Source organism: Gracilinanus agilis, chromosome 4, assembly GCF_016433145.1.
Source record: "Gracilinanus agilis isolate LMUSP501 chromosome 4, AgileGrace, whole genome shotgun sequence".
NCBI lineage: Eukaryota > Metazoa > Chordata > Mammalia > Didelphimorphia > Didelphidae > Gracilinanus > Gracilinanus agilis.
The window spans coordinates 462,588,353-462,606,147 of record NC_058133.1 but is presented as its reverse complement, the minus strand read 5'-3'; positions in this window follow the sequence as shown (position 1 = coordinate 462,606,147).

The window sequence follows — 17,795 nt, the reverse complement described above, 5'->3', positions numbered from 1 at the left end:
ACATATATTGAGAAAGATTTAAAACAGAATGCCGTAAAGGGCCACATTATCTCAGTTCTTTAGGCTTACAACCTAGGCATCATCCTTAATCCGCACTGCCTTTCACCTAGCCATCTCCATTCAATCTATTGTCAAGTTCTATCAATTTTATTTTTGTTTCACCCTTACCACTCTTCCACCTAGGAGCCAATACACAGAAGTTAAGGGTTTAAAAAAATAAAAAAAAATTATTTTTGTAATGTCTCTCCAATATTCTCTCTTTTATCCTCTTACCCTACCACCACTCTGTCACAGACCCTCATCACCTCATGCCCGTACTATTATTAAAAACTAGCTGGTGGGTCTGGCTGCCTTCTCTCTCCCTATTCCATTCCAACCTCCACTTAGTCACCAAAGTGATTTTCCCAAGGCATAGGTCTGACCATGTCATCAACCCACTCAGTAAATTCCCGTGATTTCCTGTAACCTCCAGGATCAAATGAAAAATCCTCTGTTCAGTGTTCAAAGTACTTCATATCTTAGCTTCCTCCTATCTTCTACCCCCCCTTAATCATCCCCCTCTTTTGTATGATGTCTTTCTGCCTTATACTGTAGGCTCCTTGAGTGCAGAGACTATCTTCTCTCCTATATTTCTAGTCTTTCTTACTTATTAATCCCTGCCATGTACTCTTCCTGACTGTTCCAAAAAATGAAATATTTCTAGGCATTTTCTGTAGCTGTACCCCATGCCTGGAGTATTCTTCTTTCTCTTATCAACCTACCGACTTCCCTGGCTTCCTTTAAGTCCCAACCAAATCCCATCCTCTACAGGAAGCCTTTCCTGATCCCTCTTAATTCTAGTTTATTTTCCTCTATTAATTATTTTCTATTTGTCCTTTAAGTGGCTTGTTTGTATATATTTGTTTGTTTGTTTTCTTCCATTAGACTGTTAGCTCCTTCAGGACAAGGACTGTCTTTTGTCTCTTTTTTGCTTCTTCAGTGCTTAGCATAATGCCTGGCACATAATAGGCATTTAATAAATGTTTATTGATGATTGACTATTGAACTACCGTGACACTTTCTTAGAAGGTTGATATTAGCAATATCAAAACATGATGTGGTTTGTCAGACTGCTAAATAGACATTTCACAATTCATCCTGACTCTGTACTGTCCAAATAAGTGGAACTGTTTCCTTCCAGGTGTCTGTCTTCTAGTATTTCTTTCCAGGAATTGAGTGCCTTCCCTTGTCAGTGGTTATCTTTTCTGATGAAGAAACTCCTCCTGCCAGCAATCTTCTATAACAAATTGATCTAGGATCTCCAGATCTCCTGAACTCACAAAGATCCCCCCAAGATTATATATGTCCTCCTTGGGTTACCTAGGAAAGAAATGAAATGGAAGCAGCATCCAGGAATCTAAGATCCAAGCTCAGGCTTGTAGAAGCCTACAACATGTATTTTAGTTACTATGTCTTAGGAGTCCCAATTTCTGCCATGGTGGAGGAAGGGCATCAGCCCCACTCTCAATCCTTCAGGTGATGAGGCTGGAAGACTATTGTTATGTTCAGCAGATAGAAGAAACAAGGTAGAGTTGCTTTCCTTTTAAAATCCATTGGGTTGGTGACTCTTCCTGCTCTTGGCTCAGTAAGGGGATTGCTTCATCATCTGGAAGCACCCAATTCTTCCAAAATTCTGCTGTTTCCTTTGAAATGGCCAGGGCACAGATTTAGTACTTCATGGAGCATACTCTAGCATCAACTCTGTGCCAAGCACTGTGCTAGGTAGTAAGGATGCAAAGATAAAAATGAAAGTCTTTGCCCTCAAGGAACTTACACTCCATTGGCAAGGACAACATGCACATGTGCAAATATATAAAAAGGATATGCAAAATAAATACAAGGGGTGTGAGTGTGTGTGTGTTTGTGGGTGTTTAGTGGGGGTGTGCTACTAGCTGATATCACAATCAGGAAAGCTAGGTATGGCAGTTAGGTGGCAGAGTGGATAGAGCATCACATTTGTAGTCAGGAAGACCTGATTTCAAATCTGGTCTCAGACATTTATGAGCTGTGTGACCCTAGGTAAGTCGCTTAACCCTGTTTGCCTTGGTTTCCTCATATGTAAAATTAAAATAATAATAGCATTTCTCTCCCAGGGTTTCTATGAGGGTAAATTATGATAAAGTACCTTGTACTTTATAAATTTATAAATTATAATTTATGTCAATATTAGATATAATATATAATAAGTTATAAACATAAAAATTATAAAGTGCTTTGTAAACTTTAAAATGCTAAAGATGAGGATGATGGTGATGAGGATGATGACAGACCTCATTCCAGAAATTATGTTTTGAGCTGAGATTTTATAGAGACTAAGCATTCCAAAAAGTAAAGGTTATGAGGGAGCGTATTCCAGGTATGAGGAATAGTTTTTTCAAAGGCATAGAGACTGCTGGTAGCAGGTCCTTTATAAGGAACATCAATGAGTTCAGTTTTGCTTGCCTGAAGAATTCATGAAGAAGAAGAAGAAATTACAATAAGACTGGAAATATAGGTTGGAACAAAGTCACAAAGGGATTTAAGTGTTAAATAGAGAAATTTCTTTTGTTGCTGGATTTTATTGAGCAGGGGAAAACATGATCAGATCTATTATGGAAATTTACTTGGGCAACAATGTGGAGTATGAATTGGAGAGGGGAGAGTGAATGCAGGGAGACCAATTAGGAGACTATTGCAAGAGTCCAGACCAGCAGTGATGAAGACCTAAATTAGGGCAGTGACAATGTGAATGAAGAGAAAGGGATGGCTGTGAGACATGTTGCTAAGGAAGAATTGATAATGTTGGCGATTGATTGAATATGTGAGATGAGGGGAAATGGAGAGAAGGGAAAACACGAGTGATAGTGATATTCTCAACCAAAATAGGAAAGTTTGGAAGAAAAGTGGATAGAGTGCTAAAATATCCTCAGCACTCACCACAAAGACTTACATTTAACAGACTTAATAAATGGTCATCAAATAAATGTGACCTTGGTCATTCACTTAATCTCCTGAGTTAGTTTTCTCATCTGTCAAATGATGAAGATAGAACTCCTTTACCTTGTTATTGTGAAACTCAAATGAGAGAACAATACAAAGGGCTTTGTAGACATAAAGTATCATAGTAAAAGGAACCACGGTTTTATTATGTGCTCAGTCATTTTTCAACTGTGTGTGACCCCATCTGGAGTTTTCTTGGCAAAGATATTGGAGTGGTTTGCCATTTTCTTCTCCAGCCCATTTCACAAATGAGGAAACTGAGGCAGAGGATGAAGTGACTTTCCCTAGTAAGACAGAGCTAGTAAGTGACTGAGACCAGACTTGATCTCAGGAAGAGAAGTCTTCCTGAATCTAGACTCAGTACTCTATCCATTGTGCCACATAGCTGTTGCTATTATATACAGGGTTGATGCCAGAGCTTCCTTTGATACCTGATGATCTCATCACATAGAGGGTTCTTCCACCCAATCCCATTCCCAATATTTGGAAGAAAAAAATGTTAGGAAGAAGAAAATGTTAGGAAAAGAGAAGCTAAGAAAAATTTCAAGGAGAAGTTGGAACCTAGGTTGGATCTTGAACAAATGAGGGACTTTAGGAAATAGGTTAAAGAAAGGCTAGAATAAGGGGAATCAGTGAAGTAGTTACCTTCAACCTCAGCTCACTTGAGAGGCCTCAAGATTCAAGACACAGACATAATTTTTTGGCTTGGTTATTTGTTCTCTGTGTAAATCTGAATCCAGGGAAAAGATTGCTAAGAACTTTTAGCTTAAAATTCTTCAGAAGTCAAGATTAGTAGAGACAATCATAATTCACAGCAGGCAATATCCAAGGAGAAGGGCAGTAATATAATGCGCATGGCCTGAGATGCTTAGACACAAATGTGGAGATTATGGATAAGAAAAAAGGTGAGCTAGAAATCTGAATGCAAGAAATAATTTTTACTCCAGAACTTTCATTAAGAGTCACTGGTAGAATTGACTGAGATGGAGAACAAGAAATTTTCTTTGATTCGTATGACCTCTCAGAATATCCAAAAATAATAATTATGCATAAAAGATAAAGCAATTTCAGTTGTGTCCATAGTATGACATCAATAACTCTAAAGAACTAACAAAGGAAGGCTAATTCCCAATTTCTAACATGGTCTTTTGCTCGCTTAGGATTTCCTTTCCCCATCACTGACTCTTGTCAGAGCTACAAAGTCAGACTAGAATCTTACAACAGAACTCAAATTAGCTCATCCTCTTTACCCCACTACCTTGTGCTTAGGAAAGCAGATAATGTACTCATACCCTGCCTGGAACAGTAGCAGTATGACTATTCTACAACAGTGCCCAGCTAGTCAATAAAGAAGTAGTTATTTTACTTACTAAAGTACTTATTTTACTTACTACAGCTAAGCACTGTTAATCACCAGCAATATAAATAGAAAAAAGGGGGTCAGAAAATATGACCCTCAATAGATGAGATCTATCAGCAAACAGAGAAGCAATCCTATGTAAGCACGCTGCAACTTTTGTTAGATGTTTTCTTCTTCCCTTTGACTTTTTAAAAAAATATGGATTAGGAACCTACTTTTAAAATATTTAAAAATCAATAAATATTTAATATGGAAAAATTAAACCCCACATGATCCACAGAGAGCTTACATTCTAATAGAAGAAGACAGGACATAAAGAGAAGCTGAAATTAGATTGTAGCCTGTTGAGAAATTAAGAGAATCCTGACATGGGCACCTTTCTTAAATGGAGGTTCTGGGAGGAGCTGTCCATACAGACAAACTCCAGGGGCCGAGTACTTCAGAGCAGAGGGAATTGGCATAGCATCAGTATTTATATGGGGCTCCACCAGGCCTGAAGGAAAGGGCTTGGCATCTAGCTGAGGCTGCTTTTGCCCCCTCTCCCTCAGTTATTTAGGGTAAATACCAAAGGCAGTGAAAAATGAATTCCACAGGTTAGTGAGGAGGCTAAGAGAGTTTTGAGCTCCAGCCCTGGAAAGGAAAGGAATCAAAGTGAACAATAACCTCTATATGAGGGGAAAAGACTGAAATTACATCTCAGGAATAAGGGGAGTGGGGAAGTAAAACCTTTAGCACAAGGACATACACCAATAAGGAAGATATTAATGACAAAAGGGAATATTTTATCCAGATTACCTAAATGATTCCAAATATTTCTGAATAAATATTGCAAGACAAAGGAAAATGAATTAACTCCTAGTTAGCAGAAGACCTTGAAGAGACCTCACTCAGAAAGTAAGGAACCAGAACAGGCTGTTTCTGAATGGCTTAAAAGAAAAATAAGAATTAAAAACAGAATTTACATCATGGATAGCAGAATGAATTGGTAAAAAACTTAAATCCACAGTGGCAAACCTCACTTAAGAAACAAAAAAAGAACAACTGATTGGGAAAGCACATATATAGAATGAAGGACAATCTGAAAGAAGAGAAGCAAAAGCAATAACATTAAAAGACAACATGATCTTGAAGCAGCTAGGTGGCTCTGAAGATAGAGCTTCAGGCCTGGAATTGGGAGGTTCTAGGTTCAAATCTGACCTCAGGCATTTCTTAGCTGTGTGACCCTGGGCAAATCACTAAACCCCATTTTCCTAGCTCTTGCCCTTCTGTCTTAAAGTTGTTACTAAGACAGAAAGTAAGGATTTAAAAAAAAACACATGATCTCTATACAAACAAAATTCATATATTGAAGACAGTATGTCAAATTAAGGCTTGAATCTCCCAGAATACAAGTCAAAGAACCTGATTATCATAATAGAAGATATAACAGAAGGAGGCAGCTTGGTGGCTCAGTGGATTGAGAGCCAATCCTAGAGATGAGAGTTCCTGGGTTCAAATCTGGTCTCAGAGACTTCCTAGCTGTGTCATCCTGGGCAAGTCACTTAATTCCCATTGCCTAGCCCTTACTACTCTTCTGCCTTGGAACGAATATACAATATTGAATCTAAGACAGAAGGTAAGGGTTTAAAAAATGAAAAGAAAAAAAAAGAAAAAGAATAAAATTGCCTAGAAATTCTGATCGTAGAAAATAAAGTGCCAATCAAAAGAATATACAAGTTATCTCCAGAAAAAAAAGACTCAGTGGTATATGAATTATGATTGGAGTATAGAGATGGAAGGATATACTTTATTCAAAAGGAAGAATTCAGATAAAAGAGGGAGATTAGTATTTTATAGTAAGAAGACATATTCATGTGAAACAATCCAGGAGCTGGCCAGGAGATGATGGTATAGAGCAGTGATGGGCAAACTTTTTAAAGAGGGGGCCAAAGGAAAGGAAATGCTCATCTGTCAGTCTGTTTCTAAGGCAGCTTTATTGTATTGTATCCTACTCATTGTATTCACCAGATTAGGAATAATGTCCCACAGGAACATTTCAGGGGGCCGAATCTGGCCAGTGGGACATAGTTTGCCCATCCCTGGTATAGAGCATTTGGGTGAAGATCAATGGAAAGAGAAAGAGAAATAAGTTCACGGTAGGAGGATACTACCATGGTCAGTATACTCTTCTCAGAAGGAAGAAATAGATTCAGGAAATAGATCACAAACCTGGCCCTAGTCGTTATGGGGGCCTTCTTTATCTGGATGAGTGTTAATCCTCTTTCAGTACTAAAAACAGGGCAGCTGCTAAATCTTGATTAACCATAAAAGCCACTCAATCAATGAGCATTTATTAAATGCTCGCCATAGACCAAGCACTATGCTTAATGCTAGATATACACAGAAAGGCAAAAACAGTCCAAGCCTTCAAGGAGTTCACATCTAGAGGGGGAAATCACATGCAAACACTTTATACATACATGATATAAACAGGATAAATTAGAGATCATCTCAAGGAAGGCACCAACAAAGGTGGACCTGAGAAGCTTCTTACAGAAGATGATGTTTTAGTGAAGACTTGAAGGAAACAAGTGTAGAGACAGAGACGAAGAGGGACGGCATTCTGGGTTTGGGAGTGAAAATATAGGCAGTTGGGGGATGTTTGTGTGAACAGCAAAAACACAAGTGTGACTGGGTCATAGCATATATTGAGTGAAGTGTAAAAAGACTTGAAAGGTTGAGAACGAAAGGTTAAAATAATTAAACTGCAATTTAATTCCTCAAAATGTAGAGACACAATAAAGGCATCTACTATTTTGGTTCTGATTCTGATCAATAAGTTAGAATTGGTTTGGGGCTTGATGTAAAGGAAGTCTCAATAATTAGAATTAAGCAAAAGTGGAAGGGCTGCCTCAGGAGGTTCCCTTTTACTTGGATGCTATTTTTTTTAACATTTATTAATATTCATTTTTAACCTGGTTACATGATTCATGCTCCACCTTTCCCCTTCAACCCCCCCCCCCGAACCCCCCCACACCCATGGCCGATGCGCATTTCCACTAGTTTTGTCATGTGTCCTTGATCAAGACCAATTTCCAAAGTGTTGGTAGTTGCATTGGTGTGGTAGTTTCGAGTCCACACCCTCAATCATGTCCACCCCGACCCATGCGTTCAAGCAGTTGTTTTTCTTATATGTTTCCTCTCCTGCAGTCCTTCCTCTGAATGTGGGTAGCATCTTTACCATAAATCCCTCAGAATTGTCCTGGGTCATTGTATTGCTGCTGGTACAGAGGTCCATTACATTCAATTTTACCACAGTATATCAGTCTCTGTGTATAGAGTTCTTCTGGCTCTGCTCCTTTCGCTCTGCATCAGTTCCCGGAGGTCTCTCCAGTTCGCCTGGAACTTCTCCAGTTTATTATTCCTTTTAGCACAATAGTATTCCATCACCCGCATATACCACAGTTTGTTCAGCCATTCCCCAATTGAAGGACATTCCCTCCTTTGCCAATTTGTTGCCACCACAAAAAGTTGGATGCTATTTTTTTGATGCCATTTTAGAAAGGATTCTCAGTTGAGTGTGGATGGCCATCTATGGTCCCTTTCAGCTCTTGAGGTCATGGTACCTAGTAGAAATGATGGGAACCTTTAGTATGGGTGCTCTTCTCATTTTAGAATTAGTTATCCATAAGGAAGGGAAAATGGGTACCATCTAATGCAGTGATTCCCAAAGTGGGCACTACCGCCCCCTGGTGGGTGCTGCAGCAATCCAGGGAGGCAGTGATGGCCATAGGTGCATTTATCTTTCCTATTAATTGCTATTAAAAATTTTAAAAATTAGTTTCCAGGGGCTAAGTAATATTTTTTCTTGAAAGGGGGCGGTAGGCCACTGATCTAATGTATACTGCAGGATTGAAAAAAGTAGATTTCAAAGAGTGTAGAGAAAGTGTAAGTAGAACCTTATGGCCTAAAATCCAGAGCTGTAACTAGGAACTCTGCCTGGGTCAAAAACAATTAGAGGGACAGAGGAAGAATGGGAACAAACTTAACAAGTAGGAAAGGAGGAAGCCCATCTCCTAAGGCCAGAGAAGGGCTTGGAGTTTACAGTTCTCAGCTAGATTTCAGTGGAGGAGGTATATAAAGTTGGATGGGGAAAAGCGACTCTATTTCAGTATGATTCGTTTCTTTTTTAATCTGTGTATTTTGCTTATGCATTTAAAAATACTATCCTGAGAAGGGGTCCAGAGGCTTTACCAAACTGTCAAACAGGTCCATCACACACACACACACACACACACACACACACACACACACACACACACACACACAAATTAAGAATCCTGTCCTAGAGTTTAGCTCTTATTTCTTCATAAGACCTGGAAAAAGAGGAGCCCCAGGAGAGGGGCCCCGTGGTGGCAGGACTCTGGGGAAGTTGTGTTGCACAGTGGTAGATAGTGGCAGAGGATGATAAGGTGAAATATAAGGACAGTAATCCCTGGTGGGAGGAAGAATACCCTATCTCTGGTAGTGGCACTCTGGGTCAAAGTCCCATTTGCCTCCCACCAGCTAAAACTCTTAAAATTCTTATTGTAAGTTAGTTCCAGAGGAATATATTCCTCTCAAGAGAAAATTCTGACAAGCACAAAGGTTTACAAGAAAGAATAAAAGAGGGCATTTTCCAAAGCAACTGATACGGTTGCACAGGGAACCTATTGACCAATGGAATTTTTAAAAAATACATACAAAGGGTTTCCACAATCATTAATTATCCCCCTGCTCTGTTTAAAGAATGTCAGTATGTTCCTTTGACACCAGTGATTGAGCAGCAGTTAGCCTGGTGGTGAGATCCAGCCCCTGGGTGTGTTTGTGGTAGAACATAGAGTGGTTGTGGAGTGAATGAAATAGATTGGAGAGAGAAAAAAGAAAGAGAACAGAGTGTGGGTTACTTACTAAGTGCCTGTGGATTTGGAATGCTAAGAAGGCTATACACAGACCTTGGAGTTAATTCCACATCCGGAATGTATGAAGGACAAAGAGCATCTGAGAATAGATCCTTAGGTCCAATTTGGTCATCTAGCCTCTGCTTAGAGATCTCCAGTGAGGGGTAACCCACTCCTGATGAAGTGTTCCATTCCACTTGTGGATGGCTAAGGTAAGTAATTTCCTCTTATATTTAGGCAAAATCACCTCTTCATTTTCCACCCACTTGTTCTGCCCTCTGGGACAAAGAAGTCTAGAACTTTTTTTTCCAAATACTTGAAAAATATATCAATTTTCCCCCTAAGCCTTCCTCTTCTATGGGTTAAATATGTCTCTAGTTCAATTAACTGTTGCTTTTAGCATGATTTCCAGTCTCATCACCATCTTGGTTTTCCTGTTCTGGATATCCTTCAGGTTTTCATATCCTTCGTAAAGTGTGGTGCCCAGGAATGAACATAATATTCCGGATGTAGCCAGACCAGGGCAGGATATACCGTCCTCACTTTGGATACCACTCAGTGTAACCTCGACTCAAGTTAGGTTTTTTGGATTTGTGGCCGTGTGTCACATGTGGAGATCTCAGTCCGTTGAAAATCCTAGACTTTTCCCTTTTTGTTTAGGCATTCCTTTTCCTTCTAGTTCTTGTGAAACTTTAATGAATTTTGAACCATTCCTTTATCAAGCAATTATTTTCAGTAGGAAGTTTCCAAGCAGACATTGGACCATCACTTTCTAGGTATTTGATAGAGAAGATTCAAGATGTGGATTGGACTAGATGAACTTTCAGTTTGAGATTTTTAATTCTAGTCCCTCCTTACACAAGACACATAGTGTGACATTCTTCTCATTCAATATTTGATTTTATTCATTACAGGATCATAGATTAGGAGATGGAAGAGACTGTAGAAACCAATCCCCTCATTTCATTGATGAAGAAAAAAGTTTTTTTTAAGGTAATAAGGCTAAGTGATTTGCCTCAGACCATGTAGCTGATTAGTATCTGAGGCTAGATTTGAACTCAGGTCTTCTCAACTCCAAGCCCAGTACTTCTTCCATTACATGACCTGGTTTCTTTTCTTGTTGCTGCATCCATATTACATACACTCTGCCCTCTGCTATAACCAGAGCCGTTCTCAATCGGAACACAAATAAGGTAAAATAAAATAGCTTAAAGCAATTGAAGATGATTAAAAACTCCCTCTTCTCTGCCTCTTGGTTTCCTTCATGTTGCAGCTAAATTTCCACCAATTCCAAAGAGCCTCTTTCTTAATCCCCTTTAACATTAGTGCCTTACCTCTGTTGATTATTTTCAATTCATTCTGCATATAGTTTTTACAGTGTTGCCTGCATGTTGTCTCCCCCTCAGAATGATAGCTCCTTTGAAGGCAGACATTGTATTTGGCCTTTGTATCTCCAGCACTTAACACAGTGCCTGACACGTTGTTGTTCAATCATTTTCATCATGTCTGACTCCATTTGAGTGGATACTGGACAAAGATACTGGAGTGGTTGGCCATTTCCTTCTCCAGTTCATTTGACAGATGAGGAAATTGAGGCAAGCAGGATTAAATGACTTGCCCAGGATGACACAGCTAGTGAGCGTCTGAGGCTAGATTTGGACTCAGGTCTTCCTTGCTCTAGATCAAGCATTCTATTCACTGTGCCACCTAGCTGCTCTGCCTGACACATAGTTTTGCTTAATAAAACTTGTTGACTTGATTTTGCATCTGAAAGAGTTATCCATGATGCAGAGTGAAAGGAGCAGAAAATGTAATCCTGCATTACAAAAATAAGCAGAACTTATACGTAGAGATGGATACACTACAACTGTGGCACAATCGAATGTAATGGACTTGTCTACTAGCAGCAATACAATGGTCCAGGATAATTCTGAGGGACTTATGAGAAAGAACGCTATTTGCATCCAGAGAAAGAACTGTGGGAACAGAAACACAGGAAAAAAAAAACAATTGCTTGATCACATGGGTCTATGGGGATATGATCAGGGATGTAGACTAAGCAATAACCCTAATGCAAATATCAATAATATAGAAATAGGTCTTGATCAATGACACATGTAAAACCCAGTGGAATTCCTTGTTGGCTATGGGGGTGAGGGCTGGGGGGAGGAGAGGAGGGAAAGAACATGAATCATGTAACCATGGGAAAAAAAATTCTAAATTAATTAATTAAATAAAAATTTCAAATCACATGGAAAAAGAAGAGTTGTCCATCTTTGCCATATCAATACTGAATCTAGTATTAAGGCATAGTGTCTTGGGCAAACAATTGGGATAAAAATCCTTTTTTTGCTAGTCTAAAATTGATTAAGTTTACAGAGGGAAAGGGGCTTTCAAGATGGCTTATTTTACTGTCTTCCCTGAGCTGGTTGTCCCTCTGCTATTGATGATTGTTCATCAAGGATATCCCAGGGCTATAGCAGCAAGGAAAGCAAAGGACTATTCTTGCATCATCCAAAAAATATAAATTTCATCTATTTTAACTGGTTTATAACAAAGAACAATATTCGATATCTGTAGTGAAGAGAGTGGAAAGTTTTTCCTCTGTTCTTATCAAATCTTCGACGACATGAGGATTAGTCATGACTGAAGGCAAGAGAGCAGATCAGATCGCCACTCTGTGGCTCAGCTTCCCCCTTTTCTCTCTCCTACAAGGAAGCTATGTATCCTGGTGCCACCTTGCTTCATCCCTTATCAAGGAAGCAAGAAGACCAGCAACCAGAAGTTTAAACCTTATTAAAATCTCTCAGCTAACTTCATTTCACCAGGGAGCCACCATTGAGAAAGAGTCAGGCTCCAGGGACAGGGTGTTTCCAAGCTGAAAAATCCCCGTGCTGCAAGCAACTGAGACTGAAGATGGCATGACTAGCATGCCAGCTGGGCTGCCTCACAGGGATGCTGAGAGTGGAGGCTGCAATCTCATAAGCCAAGTCCACGTAAACAAGTCTCAATTTCCCCAAGCAGCCCCTCAGAGACAGCTTGCTGTGATTCCTCAGGTTCCAAATGGCAGCGATCTGCCTAAATTTGGTGAATTACCCATCACCCTCCAAGGAGCCTCTCTAAAGGAATTTGGCCTCATTTCCCATCTGCTGCTACTTTTTTCTTCTTCTTCCAGGAGATGATTTCCAAATTGGACCATCTTTCTTATTTTGCAAACATGCCCTGCCAACCTCCTGGCAGGAGCCAGCAGCTAAGGATGGAGGGCTTGCATTAGATGCTAATGCTGGCTAGAGCTTAGCTCATTTGGGCTTAGTGTCCCTTTGACCAAAGAGTGGGAGATATCAGCTGGGACTTACCTACTGGCTTAACAGGTAGTCTGATTTTTTTCAAACTCTTACCTTCTGTCATAGAATCAATGCTGTGTATTGGCTCTAAGGCAGAAGAGTGGTAAGAGCTAGGAAATGGGGGTTAAATGACTTGCCCAGGGTCAAACAACTAGGAAGTATCTGAGGCCATATTTGAACCCAGGACCTCCCATCTCTAGGGTTGGCTCTCAATGCACTTAGCCACTTAGCTGTCCCTGGTATTCTGATTTTCTAAAAAAACAAAAATAATAAACTACTTTTCAAGGAGTAGTTTTATCTACAAATTCTACTTGGAACCTGGCATCTTAGCCCTTTGCCTAGTCTACTCTAGGGCATTAGGACTGAAGGTCCAATATTTCAGCCTTTGCCAATCAAGACAAATCAATTATTTATTTCTCAGGTGCATTTAACCATGTCTATATGGCTGAGCTTGGAGTCGGGACAATGAATTTGAAAACTGCCTCAGACATTTACTAGCTTGTAAAGTGATTTGACTACTCTCCATTTCATCTGTAAAATGGGCATTCGAATAGTGCCTATTTCATATGACTGTGTGACAATCAAATGAGTGACTATATAGAAAGTGCTTTATAAACCTTGATGAGCAATATGCATGCTACTGTTATTGTTGTTATCTCAAGATTCCCTGTCCCAGTTAATGCTTCCCTTACCCTTCTACATCCTGGAATCTCTGTTGTTGTTGTTCAATGCTTTCAGTCATGCCCAAGTCTTTGTGATCCCTGGCAAGAGCCTGGAGTGTTTTGCCATTTTCTTCTCCAGTTCATTTTATAGAAGAGGAAACTGAGGCAAATGGGGTGAAGTGTTTTGTCCAGAGTCACACAGCTAGGAAGTGTCTGATAGATCTGAACTCAGGAAGATGAGTCTTCCTGACTCTGGTCCTGGCGATCTGTCCACTGGGCCACCTAGCTGCCCCCCTGGAATCTCTAGTTTACTTCAAGTTCTACCCTCTCACAAATATCATAATTTCCCTTCAAAAACTATATTGTAATTTTACAGATCTGCTTGTCTATGTACATATTGTTTTACTCACTAGAGGGTAAGCTCATTAAGGGCAGGTCAACTTTTTTTTTTAAGTACAATTTTGAAAATGTATTTTTCATTTAATTTCAATTTGAAAATGTATTTTTCATTTAATTTCAATTTGAAAATGTATTTTTCAAATCAAGTGAAACTTTACAAAAGTAAAGTTTTATTTACTTCTATTTAAGAAGCATTTTAATAAACATCTTCATTTAGTTAAGGGCAGGACAACTTAAAGGCAACAACTTTGCTGTTGTTTTTGTCTTTGCAGCCCAAGCACTTAGTATGGTACCTAGAACATAAGAGGTGCTTAATAAAAGTATTAGGGATATTCCAAGCATAAGATCAGAACCAGGAAAGGTTCTGGGGGATCTTCATTTTAGGAGGCATGCTGGATGGCTGAAGAATATCCAGAGGAAGGTAAAGAGTCTAGAAACTAAGTCATAATAGGGTCAGTTGAAGGAAATGGGGATGTTTGATCTGGAGGAGAGAAGACTTGGTAGAGAATGAAAGGGGTAGTGATGAAATATAACTATCTTTGAGAATTTTTTAAACCCTTACCTTCCATCTAAGAATCAATACCACATATTGATTCCTAGGTAGAAGAGCGGTGAGGGCTAGGCAATGGGGGTGAAGTGACTTACCCAGGGTCACACAGCTAAGAAGTGTCTGAAGCCAGATATGAACCCAGGAACTCCCATCTCTAGATATGGCTTTCAATCCACTTAGCCCCTACCTGCCCCCTAGCTTTGAGTATTTGAAGAGGAGAAATAGGGGTAAAAACTTATAGGGAAATAGATTTTGGATGAAAATATGCAGATACAATCCCCTAACCATTAGAGAGATTCCAAAGCAAAACGGCTTGACTTGGGAGATAGTGGATGTCTTCAAATAGAGAATGGATGAATAGTCATTACATGGGATTTCATGTTTCAGGAAGGAACTGGATTGGATAGCTTCCAAAGGTCCTTGCTACTCTGAAATCCTGCTATCCTAAGCCTCTTTGAAGACCCATAAAATAGGCCAGTCACTCTTTAATTTAATTGGCTAGAAAAGAATGGTCAGGGTTTCACTTTGCTTCACCTAAAGGCAGCTAGATGGCCCAGTGGTTAGAATGTTCAGCCTGGAGTCAGGAAGACCTGAGTTCAAATTTAGCCTCAGATACTTCTAGGCAAGTCATTTAAACTCAGTTTCCTCAAATGTGAATGAGGGTAATAATAATCTCTCTACTTTGGAAATTGTTGAGAGGATCAAATAAGGTTTTTGTAAAGGGCTTAGCACAGTATAAGTATGGTGCATCGTAGGTCCTTAGTAAATCGTTCCTTAGTTCTCACTGACCCATTCCTTAATCTCAGGCAGCTGTATTGCTATTTTGCTGTTGGTCAATAGGGTGGGTTTACAGTTTAAACCTCAAAATCCAAATCAAGGCTTTGATAAACACCACCATCTCCATGAGCCTTTTCCTGATTTTCTTCCCTAACTCCCCACCACCACCTCACACACACACACACACACACACACACACACACACACACACACACACAGATGCTGCACATTCCTCCCTAATTACTTATAACTATTTTGATTCTATCTATATATGGGCAGTAACTGTTTCCATTTTTGTCTTTGTGCCTGGCGCACAGTTGATACTTATAAATATTCATCAATTGATTGATTGATTGTATCAACTGCAAAGTAACCAGCACTGCACCAGAGTGGACTCTTTCCTCTAGTCTCTCTTCCCCTCACTTCATGCCCATCTTGCATCCTCATTTCTTTGGCCACTATTCAAAACTATATCCTTGGTCAGAAGGAAGACCAGGAGAGAAATTATGAGTAAGGTTAAAGCAAATGTTTCCTGATCACAAGAAAAGCACCTTCCTGTTATCTGGGCTTGTATTATATTGCATTACTAAACACAAAAACCATCTGAGTTGGGCAGTGCAGCATTGTTATCCCCATTGTACCGATGAGTAAATTATCTCAGAGAAGTTAAAGAGACTTGCCCATAGTAACACAAATAGTGCCAGAGCTGGGACTCAAACTTCAAACTCCAAATTCATTGGTTTTTCCCATTGCGCTAGACAGACTCTCAGGACGAAGGATGACACCTCACATCTTGAACTTACACTGTGCAGAGTTCTGAACTAGACACTTGGGATTCATATTATTGAACAGACACATTCTTGGCTTTGGAAGAGTTGTCAAGTCCTCACAGATGAGACTGGCCTTTAATCAACAAACTCATCACTTTGAAATCTTGGCCCAGGCACAAGGAGGAGAGTCCTCAGCAAAACTGGGTTGGTAGGTTGGAGAGTAGGCTGGATCAATCCATATCTCCTTCTGGGAGGAAGCCACTTGTGAGGTATGAAAAGGGAAGGTGCTGAGATGGAGTGGCAGAAGCTTTAAAGTCAACAGGTCTGGAAGTTAAAGAAAATGGACTTTCCTTTCTATTAGGGATTTGGAATAGAGACAAGGGACTGTGTCCATCTGTCCAATTGTATCGGGATTTTTTTTTCTAACCAGAAAAGTGGCCTGGAGTGAATAATACCTTTCTCTGCAAAGTAAACCTCAAGAGGATTCAATAGGAATGATACTGAATGCAATAGCCTCCCAGTTATCTGCTTTATGAATTATCTGAGGTCAGATATTTTAATTCTGCTCAGTAAAATTATGGCTCCCTCCCCTCTTCACCTTGGAGAGAGTACAAACTCATCCCACCAAAGCTAAATAGAGTTCTGGAGTTAAATTGGCCTCTAAACCATCATTTGGGATAATGAACTCCAAAGCCCAGTATTGATTTTTTTTTTGTCTTTCTGTTCTCTTTACATGACATTTAATCTCCATCTTCCATGCCATTACCTACTCCCAACCACCCACCCCTTGCCTAAAATACTCTCTTGTCACCTCTGACTCTTCGAATTCCTAGCTTTATTCAAGGTTCTTCTTAAGTGCTGCCTCCTACAGGAGGTCTTTCCTGCTTCCTCCTACACCAGTTGTTAGCATTCCCCTTTGGAATTGTTTGTGTTTGGTAGTTCTCCCTGTAGAATGTAAGCTTCTTGAAGGCAGGGACTATTTTCTTTTCGCTCACAGTGAGGAATTAACATTTAGTCGTCAAATTGTTGGATTGAATTCTCTCAGAGCATACAGAACTGAGTCTGGAGAGTAAATACCTTTCCCTAAGTGCCCGCAGTGGATCGATTAACTTTATTTCTCCACCCACGCCCTCTATGGGGGCGCTGACTTAACCTGGGTTGTTAATTGGGGGGCTGCTTAACCCTGGTTGACGGGCACACAGCTTGCTGCTTTGCAGATGCCAAGCTTTGTGTCTTCTCTTGGCAGCTGGCCTCATTCCCCTCTCTATACTGTGGCTTGGGGCGAGCCTCTTCCTCTTCCAAGCCCCGCGTGCATTAATCAACCTCATCCTTCCCCGGGACCTGGCAGGGGAACAGCAGCACCTACTTCTTAATAAACTCAAACTGTCATTGAAGATGAAAGATGGGGCCGCAGCCACTTTGGAGCATCCCGATCTCTCCTGGCTGTGAAATTCAGAGAGAAGTAAATGGGGCAAGGAACAGGGAGGAGCCTGGTCTTCAGGGAAAGAGCCGGAGTCAGCTATGGTCCCCTCCCCGTCCCACCCCACCTTCCAGCCCTCCCCAACTAAATATGCCATCAGTGACATCACTGTTTCTGCATTCTGGTGCGACTGTTTGACTGTCTTTTTTTCCGGTAGATGTTTTGGTACGCGGGGGCCCGTGGTGCCAACACATTCCTCTTTGCAGCAAGTGGTGGGCGAGATGTGTTTTCCAAGCAGGCTTTTACAATCTCCATAAGCAGAAACAGATTTCTTGAACCCTCCCAGATACTTTATCTTTCTGAACTGATAAACAGTTTTGGAATCTGGAGGACCAGACCTTCCCTAAGGACCGTGGAAGAGACCTGGACGTGGAGAGCTGTCACTTGCACACTCGTCCTGGGAAGGAAACAAATGTTTGCTTAAATACCCAGGCTTAATCTCTCTCTCTCTCTCTCTCTCTCTCTCTCTCTCTCTCTCTCTCTCTCGTTTTCTTTCTCTCTCGTTTTCTTTCTCTC